We start from the raw sequence: 10,000 nt of genomic DNA, 5'->3' as shown, positions 1-10,000 counted from the left end.
GTTCTTGCCCGAGGCGCCTAAGGAGATCCCTCACGGATACGCGTGCACGTATGTGCCAGTTGTAACAGCGGGCACTCACAAACCAGGCCACAACATCAGGGGACTTACGGGAAGACAGGAGGAACGTCGCCGACGAGCTTGAGAAGCAGACGTGGTTAACTAACGCCACCCCGACGAACCTCCGAGCTCAGCTCCTGCGGTTGGCTCGAGCTGGAAAAGCAAACATGGCTGGCTAAGTACGCCACCCCGGCGAATCTTCGAGTGCAACTCCTGCAGCGACAACGGATCAAATCGATGCACCATATCGAGAGACCAGTTCGGCATGGTGCCGAAAAGAAGGGCAATCGGCTATTCCAAGCCGTACCCTGACGAGTACGAGATGATCCCGCTGCCACCTAAATATCGGCTCCCTGACTTCTCCAAATTCAGTGGATCAGATGGCTCCAGCTCCATCGAGCACGTCGGCCGATATTTGGCACAACTAGGACCGGCTTCAGTGTCGGATCAGCTACGCGTGAGGCTCTTCTCACAGTCCCTCACGGGATCGGCTTTTGGATGGTACACCTCTTTGCCAGCAGACTCCATCCGGACTTGGAAGCAGTTGGAAGAGCAGTTCCACATGCAATACCATTCAGAAGCTTCCGAGTCTGGCATTGCCGATCTAGCACAACTACGTCAGAAGCGCGGAGAAACTGTGACAGAATACATCCAGCGCTTCAGGAATCTTAGGAACCGATGTTATTCGGTTCGTATAACTGAAAAAGAAGCATCGAGTTGGCAGTAGCAAGGCCTTGCAACACAGCTCAAGGACATGGCCTCCCAAGCGATTACCCCGGCGCACATGGTTCGAGCCTTGGCATATGAACAGCGCCACCCGGACCTGTACCAAGACAAGTTCAAGCATGCAGTAGTCCTGGTCGATGCAGAGGAAGACGAAGTTCCTGCGGGAGATCAAGGGGTAGCAGTGGCTGAATGGACTCGGGGAGGAACCCCCGTGTCCTGCAAATGGGTAAAGCCGCCAGGCCCGCCCAGGGGGTTTGATTTTGACGTGACCAAGACTGAGCAAATCTTCGACCTCCTACTCAAGGAAAAGCAGTTGAAGATACCTGAAGGTCTCAAATTCCCCACGGCGCAAGAGCTGAACGGAAAGCCATACTGCAAATGGCACAACTCGCTCTCCCATGCCACCAACGACTGCAGGGTGTGGCGTCAGCACATCCAAGCGGCGATAGAGAAGGGGCGTCTAATTTTCAACCAGTACGCCATGAAGGTCGATACCCAGCCCTTCCCCGCCGTTAACATGGTAGAATTCACCTACCCTGAAGGTTGCCAGCCAGGATCCTCATTCAGCATCAACATGGTAGGACCTGGGAACCACTCTGGCAAAGATGGAGATGAGGGCAGCTGCTCTCATAGCAAGGACATAGAGGAGGCCGCTCCACGCGATCGGCTCCATCATGATGGCAAGCGCTACGTCACAGAGGGAGAAGTGAAGAACATAAGATATCAGCGACCCCTCTCTGATCACCTCCTCAACAAGTATGTAAGGCAGTATGACCAACGCCGACAGTCCAGCTATGATGATGAGAAAGATCGTCTGGCTAGAGAAGCCAGAAGACATCGTCGGCATGATCGCGATGAGGAGGAGCACGAGCGCCGTGCCAAAGGAGAATCAAGGGAGCAAGATGACAACGCCAGACACTGGGACTGCCCCTTCTTCAGACACTGCTGGGATTCAGGAATGAGCCGATTGCCCACAATCGGCAATTGCCCAGAATGCAACCAGAAGAAGAAGGGGGCAGCCAACGTGTCTGTGTTCGAGCGCTTAGGGCCTCTCCCGCCACAAAGCAAACGTGCTGAGTCCCCTCGGTGGGCAGATCTCGAGGATTCCGAAGACGAGGGACAAGAAGAAGAAGAAGACAGGTGCCACCGTCCAAGGTGGTGCCCTGACGGACTCAGCCGTTCCCAAAAGCGAAGGGTTCAGCGGTTGCGCGGCCTGGAGGAAGCCGAAAGGTTGTACTCGCATACGCTAAGGAAGGCACGACCTGATCTGGCTGCGAAAGTTCAGCGAACCCTGGACGAAGAGGGTCGTCCACGAAAAATGGAGTGGCGCCCCAAACAAAGGAAAGCCGATGATGAAACATCGGCTGGCACAAATATGGTGTTCATCCTCCCTTCGGAGTTCAGTGCTCCAGGATTTGACGAGGTACCCGTGGCACAACTTGACTGCGGCCCACGGCCGGTTATCTTTGAAAAGCCACGAGAAAAGAGCTACAGACATCTGAAGGCCCTGTACTTGCGAGGTTATATCGATGGGAGGCCTGTAAATAAGATGCTGGTGGACACCGGAGCGGCAGTTAACATCATGCCGTACTCTATGCTACGTCGGTTGGGACGCTCTAGCTCAGATCTAATCAAGACCAACGTGACATTGAGCGATTTCAACGGCCAAGCATCTGAGGCACAGGGTGTCCTGAACGTGGATCTGACCGTAGGAAGGAAAACTATCCCTACAACGTTCTTCATCGTCGACAGCACGAGCACTTATGCTGTTCTGCTGGGAAGAGATTGGATCCACGCCAACTGCTGCATTCCCTCCACGATGCACCAATGCATAATACAGTGGGATGGAGATGAGGTAGAGGTCGTCCAGGCCGATGACTCAGCCGAAATTTCAACGGCTGGCATGAACTCATGGGAAGCAGCAGGCCAAGAACCCCTCTCAGGTATCAATTTGGACGACTGCGAGCGCATCGACGTGACAAAGGGAAGGGTTAAGCTGGTTTTATCCACTGGCCTGACCATGTAGTTGAAGCGAAGTGATGTGCAACTTGGCGAGGCTGATCCTTGTGATTGGCCCCAAAAGTCTATGAAGGGACGTTACAGAACCTTCAGTCAGCGCTTCAATCATTGTGGAGGCCGATCCCAGCAATCGGCCAAAATTATCCTCACCACATGTTCTGCTTGTGTTCGCCCTTGACCCTATCAGGAGCCGACGTGCGAATTACAGAGCCGATATCTGCCATTCCTTGACAGATTCGGCTCGGGGGGCACCTAAACATGGGAACAGATGCAGGGGGACATGTGTGCAATGAAATATTGGGGCCGATAGGAGAAAATTGGCCGGTAGAAAAAAAAATTTCAGACAGCCGATGCAAGGGCATCGACTTTAGAATTGAGAAGCAGCCGATGCGCAGCCATCGACTCTAGTGGAATTATGCGAGGTTAATCGAGTCTCCACCAAATCCAGGCCGGCGGTGGTGCCTTCTGTTTCTTCGAGGGAGTAAAACAATGGAAATTTCTTCAGCTGCTTCGAGCCGATCCGGGTTCCTGAGCCTTTTTGTCGAGGATTTCCAATCTTTGGTGCTAATTCAGCTGAAACAGAAGGGGTTATCGGCTGTCTAAGGAAGAAAGGGGATCGGCTTTTGGCGCATTCTCTCTGACATTCTCGCCTCAAGTAAGGCTCGGGGGGCAGCAGGCCTGGTGGATACTCTGTTTTGCAGTTTAAGGAGCCGATTGAGATACCATCGGCTGATCTTTCATTGCAACCTTCTTCACAAATGATGAGTATTGAAGAGGACCATTGGTTTTGGTTGGAAGAATTCAAAGGTTTTCCTGAAGATTCTACATTATCCGCCAGACTTAAAAAATCATCAGTTGAAGAGGGAAAGGGTGAATTTCAAAGGACCGATGCGTTGCTATCGGCTCATTACGCATTGGCAAAGGGGGCAAATCGGCAAGGTCAGTATGAGAGGGAATCGGCTAAATTAAGCTCAAAGGAAATCGGCAAAATCGAATTGGGGAAAAGTTCTTCATTGATAGGCGGGATTTCTTACATCAAAGAGCTGATTGCTCTCAAAAGGAAATACTAGGGGATACATTGCCCCATCTACTACTACTGGCCCTATACTAGAGGTCCTATCTACGGGCCATCACTGCCCTCGTCGTCGCCGTCGTCGCCGCTGTCGGCGCTGCTCCCGGCGGGCTCGTCGTCGCTCCAATGGCCGCCGACCGGGCCCTCGTTGTCCTCGTCTTCTTCGTCAGCGTCGTCCTCGTCGCTGTCGAAGTCGCTAAGGTTGCCCGGCCAAGGGCAGAACCGCTTGGCCGGCGGCTCGTCGGAGGGGCTGTCGTCGTCGTCGTCCTCCTCCTCTTCCTCCTCCTCCACCCCCTCGGAGGAGGTGAAGTCATCCCAGGAGAAGCGATCGTCATCGCTCTCCTCCTCCGATTCCCCGTCGGCGAGGAAGCGGAGGTCGCTCTCCCCGTCTGTCAAGGACTTGTCGTCCTCGGACCAGATGGAGAAGTCATGGTCTGGCTCCTCCCCGGCCGCAATGGCGCGGCGGGTGTTGGCCGCGTGGACCTCCGCCGGGTTGTACTCCGGCGTCGGCTCACGGGATGTGGAGGACTGGCTGGAAGGATTCGATGGAGCAGAGGAGGAAGAAGACATGGTGGTGCAGGAGGGCTTTTGGAGTGCTAATGTGAAGGAGATGCAGAGGAGAACTGTTCATAGCGGTTAAATAAAAGGGGATATAGTGGAAATTCAATGCCACAGCAGTTTCCGAGGAAGTGGTGCCTAACGAAAAAAAAAATTTGCCAGGTCACGCAGAGAAGTTGAGAAGGCAAGGCATCATGATGAAGGATACTGCAACGGTTCTGCCACGACATGACCCGACGAAGGAAAACAGAGTGATTTTGGAATTATCAATTCCAAAACCAGGGGGGCATGTGTTATCACCAGAATTTGACCGAGTCAGAGGTGGGCCACGATTAAGATGGACTTGAAGATATACATGGAAGGAAGAACAAGAATCGGCCTTATATGCGAAGTTGGGCTAAATTGCCCATGTATCTGTAATATAGTAGATCGCATCTTAGATTAAAAGTTAGAGTTTTACTCGTGCACGGTTAGGTGCACGTCTGAATTAGAAAGTCCGCTGGACTATAAATATGTATCTAGGGTTTATGGAATAAACAACAACTCACGTTCAACCAAACAAACCAATCTCGGCGCATCGCCAACTCCTTCGTCTCGAGGGTTTCTATCCGGTAAGCGACATGCTGCCTAGATCGCATCTTGCGATCTAGGCAGCACAAGCTCCACGTTGTTCATGCGTTGCTCGTACTGAAGCCTTTTTGATGGCGAGCAACGTAGTTATCATAGATGTGTTAGGGTTAGCATAGTTCTTCGCGTAACATGCTAGCGTAGTGCAACCCTTGCATATCTAGCCGCCCTCACACCTATCTTAGGTGTGGGGGCGGCACCCCGCTTGATCATTATTTAGTAGATCTGATCCGTTACGATTGCTCCTTGTTCTACAAGGATTAGTTTAATATCTGCAATAGTTAGGCCTTACGAAGGGGGGAGGATCCAGCGGCACGTAGGGTGTCGTTCGCAAGTCCTAAACGGGATGTTCCGAGGATCAACTTCATGTTGGTTTTTAGGCCTTGTTTAGGATCGGCTTACGATCACCGTGCGTGGCCGCGAGGCCCAACCTGGAGTAGGATGATCCGATTATGCGGTGAAAACCCTAAATCGTCGTAGATCTCATTAGCTTTATCTTGATCAAGCAGGACCACCATATATTCGTGCACCCCGTACGAATCATGGGTGGATCGGCTCCTTGAGCCGATTCACAGGATAACCTGAGAGCCGATCGAGGCTCGTATTTAATGTTTACGTGTATGCCATGCAGGAAACTAAGCGAGGCATCTCCATCACCTTCCTGACCAGGTATAGGTCAGGTGGCACGCCCTTGCACTTCGCATCGGACGTGTGACCAGAAGAGCTTTGCGGGCCGTCGCTCGGAGGGGTCTCAGCCAGCCGCAGCTCTAGGCTCTTCCCGGCTCTACCGTGTTGACAGTCGCTGCCCGCCGGTGGGTTTTGGTAGTCAACACTGATTTAATGAGCCATTCGCAGTTTCACAGTTCAAATTGGTTCATACTTGCACATGCATGGCTTAATCTTTGAGACAAGCATATGACTACTGGCAGGATCAACCAGGTAGCACGTCCTCGTTGACGTCCAGCGTCGGTCTTTGTCCGCCCTTCCACTTGCGTGTCAAGGCCGAGGCAACGGCCGAGCCGGTTGTCGCGATTGAGCGGGCCAAGCTCATCCTACTTGATTGAGGATCGGCGCAGAATGTTACGTATCCTACCACTAACTGTGGAGAGGTAGAGGCAACACCTGTTCACGGTTGTTCTCAAATTCGGAGAGCAGCTTAAGGGTCAGGTCCTAGCAACCAAAAGGTTGCCAAGACTCTTTATCGTGAGCAACATCCGAGACCAACAGCGGGAGCGAGGCTGCCTTGGTAGCACCGGGCACTAGGAGTGCCGGAACCACGAGGAAACGCCGCAAGCGCCGTTAGGCCGCAGCGGCACACCCGAAGGTGTCCACCGCGAGGCAAACGTGTTAGAAGCACCACTTCCCGTAGGTCGGGTACCAGCACGCAAGCACTTGAAAGGCGACATCATCATATAAGCCAAACGAACGACGGGACACGGCGCCTGTAGTCGGCCGCACGAAGACAGGGGATCTACCGGCAGACACGGGTCCAAAGCTACTCATGCGCTCGCGTAGCCAACATCGGTCAAGCCTCCCGAGCCTCCCACCACGCGTAAGCACGGTGGGATTGCTCTGTGTAGGCGTCCTGAGTGTCCACAGCGCGCGGGTGTCACCGCAGCAACGGTAACGTTGCACGGCGACGTTCTCTTAAGGCAACGGCATCCGTTGATTGAGGATCGGCGCAGAATGTTACGTATCCTACCACTAACTGTGGAGAGGTAGAGGCAACACCTGTTCACGGTTGTTCTCAAATTCGGAGCGCACTCATGTCACCGCGGTGGCGCGGCAACGTTAAACGGGACGTTCTCTGAAGGCAACGGCGCTTGTTCCCCGCCAATAGACGGGGAACGTGCGCTTTCTCTGTTCGGGACATGCGCTCGCGTAGCCAACATCGGTCAAGCCTCCCGAGCCTCCCACCACGCGTAAGCACGGTGGGATTGCTCTGTGTAGGCGTCCTGAGTGTCAACAGCGCGCGGGTGTCACCGCAGCAACGTTAACGTTGCACGGCGACGTTCTCTTAAGGCAACGGCATCCGACGATTGAGGATCGGCGCAGAATGTTACGTATCCTACCACTAACTGTGGAGAGGTAGAGGCAACACCTGTTCACGGTTGTTCTCAAATTCGGAGCGCACTCATGTCACCACGGTGGCGCGGCAACGTTAAACGGGACGGTCACACAAGCCAACCGCGCTTGTTCCCCGACCAGAGACGGGGAACGTGCGCTTTCTGTGTGCGGGACATGCGCTCAGCCGACATCGGCGCCTAGGCGTCCCGAGTGTCACAGCGCGGGTGTCACCGCAGCAACGTTAACGTTGCACGGCGACGTTCTCTTAAGGCAACGGCATCCGACGATTGAGGATCGGCGCAGAATGTTACGTATCCTACCACTAACCGTGGAGAGGTAGAGGCAACACCTGTTCACGGTTGTTCTCGCCTGACACGTCACGTGGCAACGATAGACGTCGCACGTGACTGTCACGCGGCAACGTAAACGTCGCCGCGTGACACGCCACGGCAACGTATAGTTGCTACGTGACGGGCGTAGAAAAGTTGTGGGACGAACCCACAACTTGACAGGGAGGGATGCCAGCCCCCCCCAATATACCTGGGGAACTTAGCCCCGCCTGGGACCCCTGCCCGTCAGCTTGTGAAGGAGCCCTACACTGTTGCCGCGGCAGAGAAAATGGCCATTTCTCTGCCGCGGCAGAGATTTTCTGCCAGGCTTAGCCGATTCCGTCGTATTGGCTGCGGCGCCATGGTTTTCACCGTTACCCGACCGACGCGCGCCCACCCGACTGTACGCTCGGCGTCGTTGGACGTTTTCCGACGTCGGCCCGACTTGGCCGTTTTTAGCCGATTCCGTCGTATTGGCTGCGGCGCCATGGTTTTCACCGTATCCCGACCAGCGCGCGCCCACCCGACTGTACGCTCGGCGTCGTTGGACGTTTTCCGACGCCGGCCCGACTTGGCCGTTTTTAGCCGATTCCGTCGTATTGGCTGCGGCGCCATGGTTTTCACCGTTACCCGACCAGCGCGCGCCCACCCGACTGTACGCTCGGCGTCGTTGGACGTTTTCCGACGCCGGCCCGACTTGGCCGTTTTTAGCCGATTCCGTCGTATTGGCTGCGGCGCCATGGTTTTCACCGTTACCCGACCAGCGCGCGCCCACCCGATCAGACGCTGGCGTCGTTGGACGTTTTCCGACGCCGGACCGACTTAGCCGTTTTAGCCGATTCCGTCATATTGGCTGCGGCGCCATGGTTTTCACCGCATCCCGACCAGCGCGCCCACCCGATCAGTACGCTGGCGTCGTTGGACGTTTTCCGACGTCGGCCCGATTTGGCCGTTTTTAGCCGATTCCGTCAGACATTGGCTGCGGCGCCATGGTTTTCACCGTTACCCGACCAGCGCGCGCCCACCCGACTGTACGCTCGGCGTCGGGGGACGATGGCCGACGTCGGCCCGACTTGGCCTTGGTTCGCCGATTCCGTCGTATTGGCTGCGGCGCCATGGTTTTCACCGTTACCCGACCAGCGCGCGCCCCCCCGCCTGTACGCTCGGCGTCGTTGGACGTTTTCCGACGTCGGACCGACTTGGCCGTTTTTAGCCGATTCCGTCGTATTGGCTGCGGCGCCATGGTTTTCACCGTATCCCGACCAGCGCGCGCCCACCCGATCAGACGCTGGCGTCGTTGGACGTTTTCCGACGTCGGCCCGACTTGGCCGTTTAGCCGATTCCGTCGTATTGGCTGCGGCGCCATGGTTTTCACCGTTACCCGACCAGCGCGCGCCCACCCGATCAGACGCTCGGCGTCGTTGGACGCTTTTCCGACGCCGGCCCGACTTGGCCGTTTAGCCGATTCCGTCGTATTGGCTGCGGCGCCATGGTTTTCACCGTTACCCGACCGGAGCTCGACCACCCGATCTACGCTCGGCGTCGTTGGACGTTTTCCGACGTCGGACCGACTTAGCCGTTTTTAGCCGATTCCGTCGTATTGGCTGCGGCGCCATGGTTTTCACCGTAACCCGACCAGCGCGCGCCCACCCGACTATAGTTCACCGTGTCGTTAGACGATTTCCGACGTCGCCCCGACTTAGCCGTTTTTAGCCGATTCCGTCGTATTGGCTGCGGCGCCATGGTTTTCACCGTAACCCGACCGACGCGCGCCCATCCGACTGTACGGGAGGCGTCGTTGGACGTTTTCCGACGTCGGCCCGACTTAGCCGTTTTTAGCCGATTCCGTCGTATTGGCTGCGGCGCCATGGTTTTCACCGTATCCCGACCAGCGCGCGCCCACCCGACTGTACGCTCCGTGTCGTTGGACGTTCCGACGTCGGCCCGACTTAGCCGTTTTCAGCCGGTACCGTCGTTTTGGTTGGCGCGCCATGGTTTTTCACCGTATCTCGACCGCCGCGCGCCCACCCGACTATAGTTCACCGTGTCGTTAGACGTTTTCCGACGTCGGCCCGACTTAGCCGGTTTCAGCCGGTACCGTCGTTTTGGCTGGCGGCGCCATGGTTTTTCACCGTAACTCGACCGCCGCGCGCGCCCACCCGATATAGTTCACCGTGTCGTTAGGACGTTCCGACGTCGGCCCGACTTAGCCGTTTTTAGCCGATTCCGTCGTATTGGCTGCGGCGCCATGGTTTTCACCGTAACCCGACCGCCGCGCGCCCACCCGACTATAGTTCACCGTGTCGTTAGACGATTTCCGACGTCGCCCCGACTTAGCCGTCTTCAGCCGGTACCATCGTTTTGGCTGGCGCGCCATGGTTTTTCACCGTATCTCGACCGCCGCGCGCCCACCCGACTATAGTTCACCGTGTCGTTAGACGTTTTCCGACGTCGCCCCGACTTAGCCGTTTTCAGCCGGTACCGTCGTTTTGGCTGGCGCGCCATGGTTTTTCACCGTATCTCGACCGCCGCGCGTCCACCCGAC

The sequence above is a fragment of the Lolium perenne genome, chromosome 2 (assembly GCF_019359855.2).
Source record: "Lolium perenne isolate Kyuss_39 chromosome 2, Kyuss_2.0, whole genome shotgun sequence".
Classification (NCBI taxonomy): Eukaryota; Viridiplantae; Streptophyta; class Magnoliopsida; order Poales; family Poaceae; genus Lolium; species Lolium perenne.
This window is presented reverse-complemented; position numbering follows the sequence as displayed.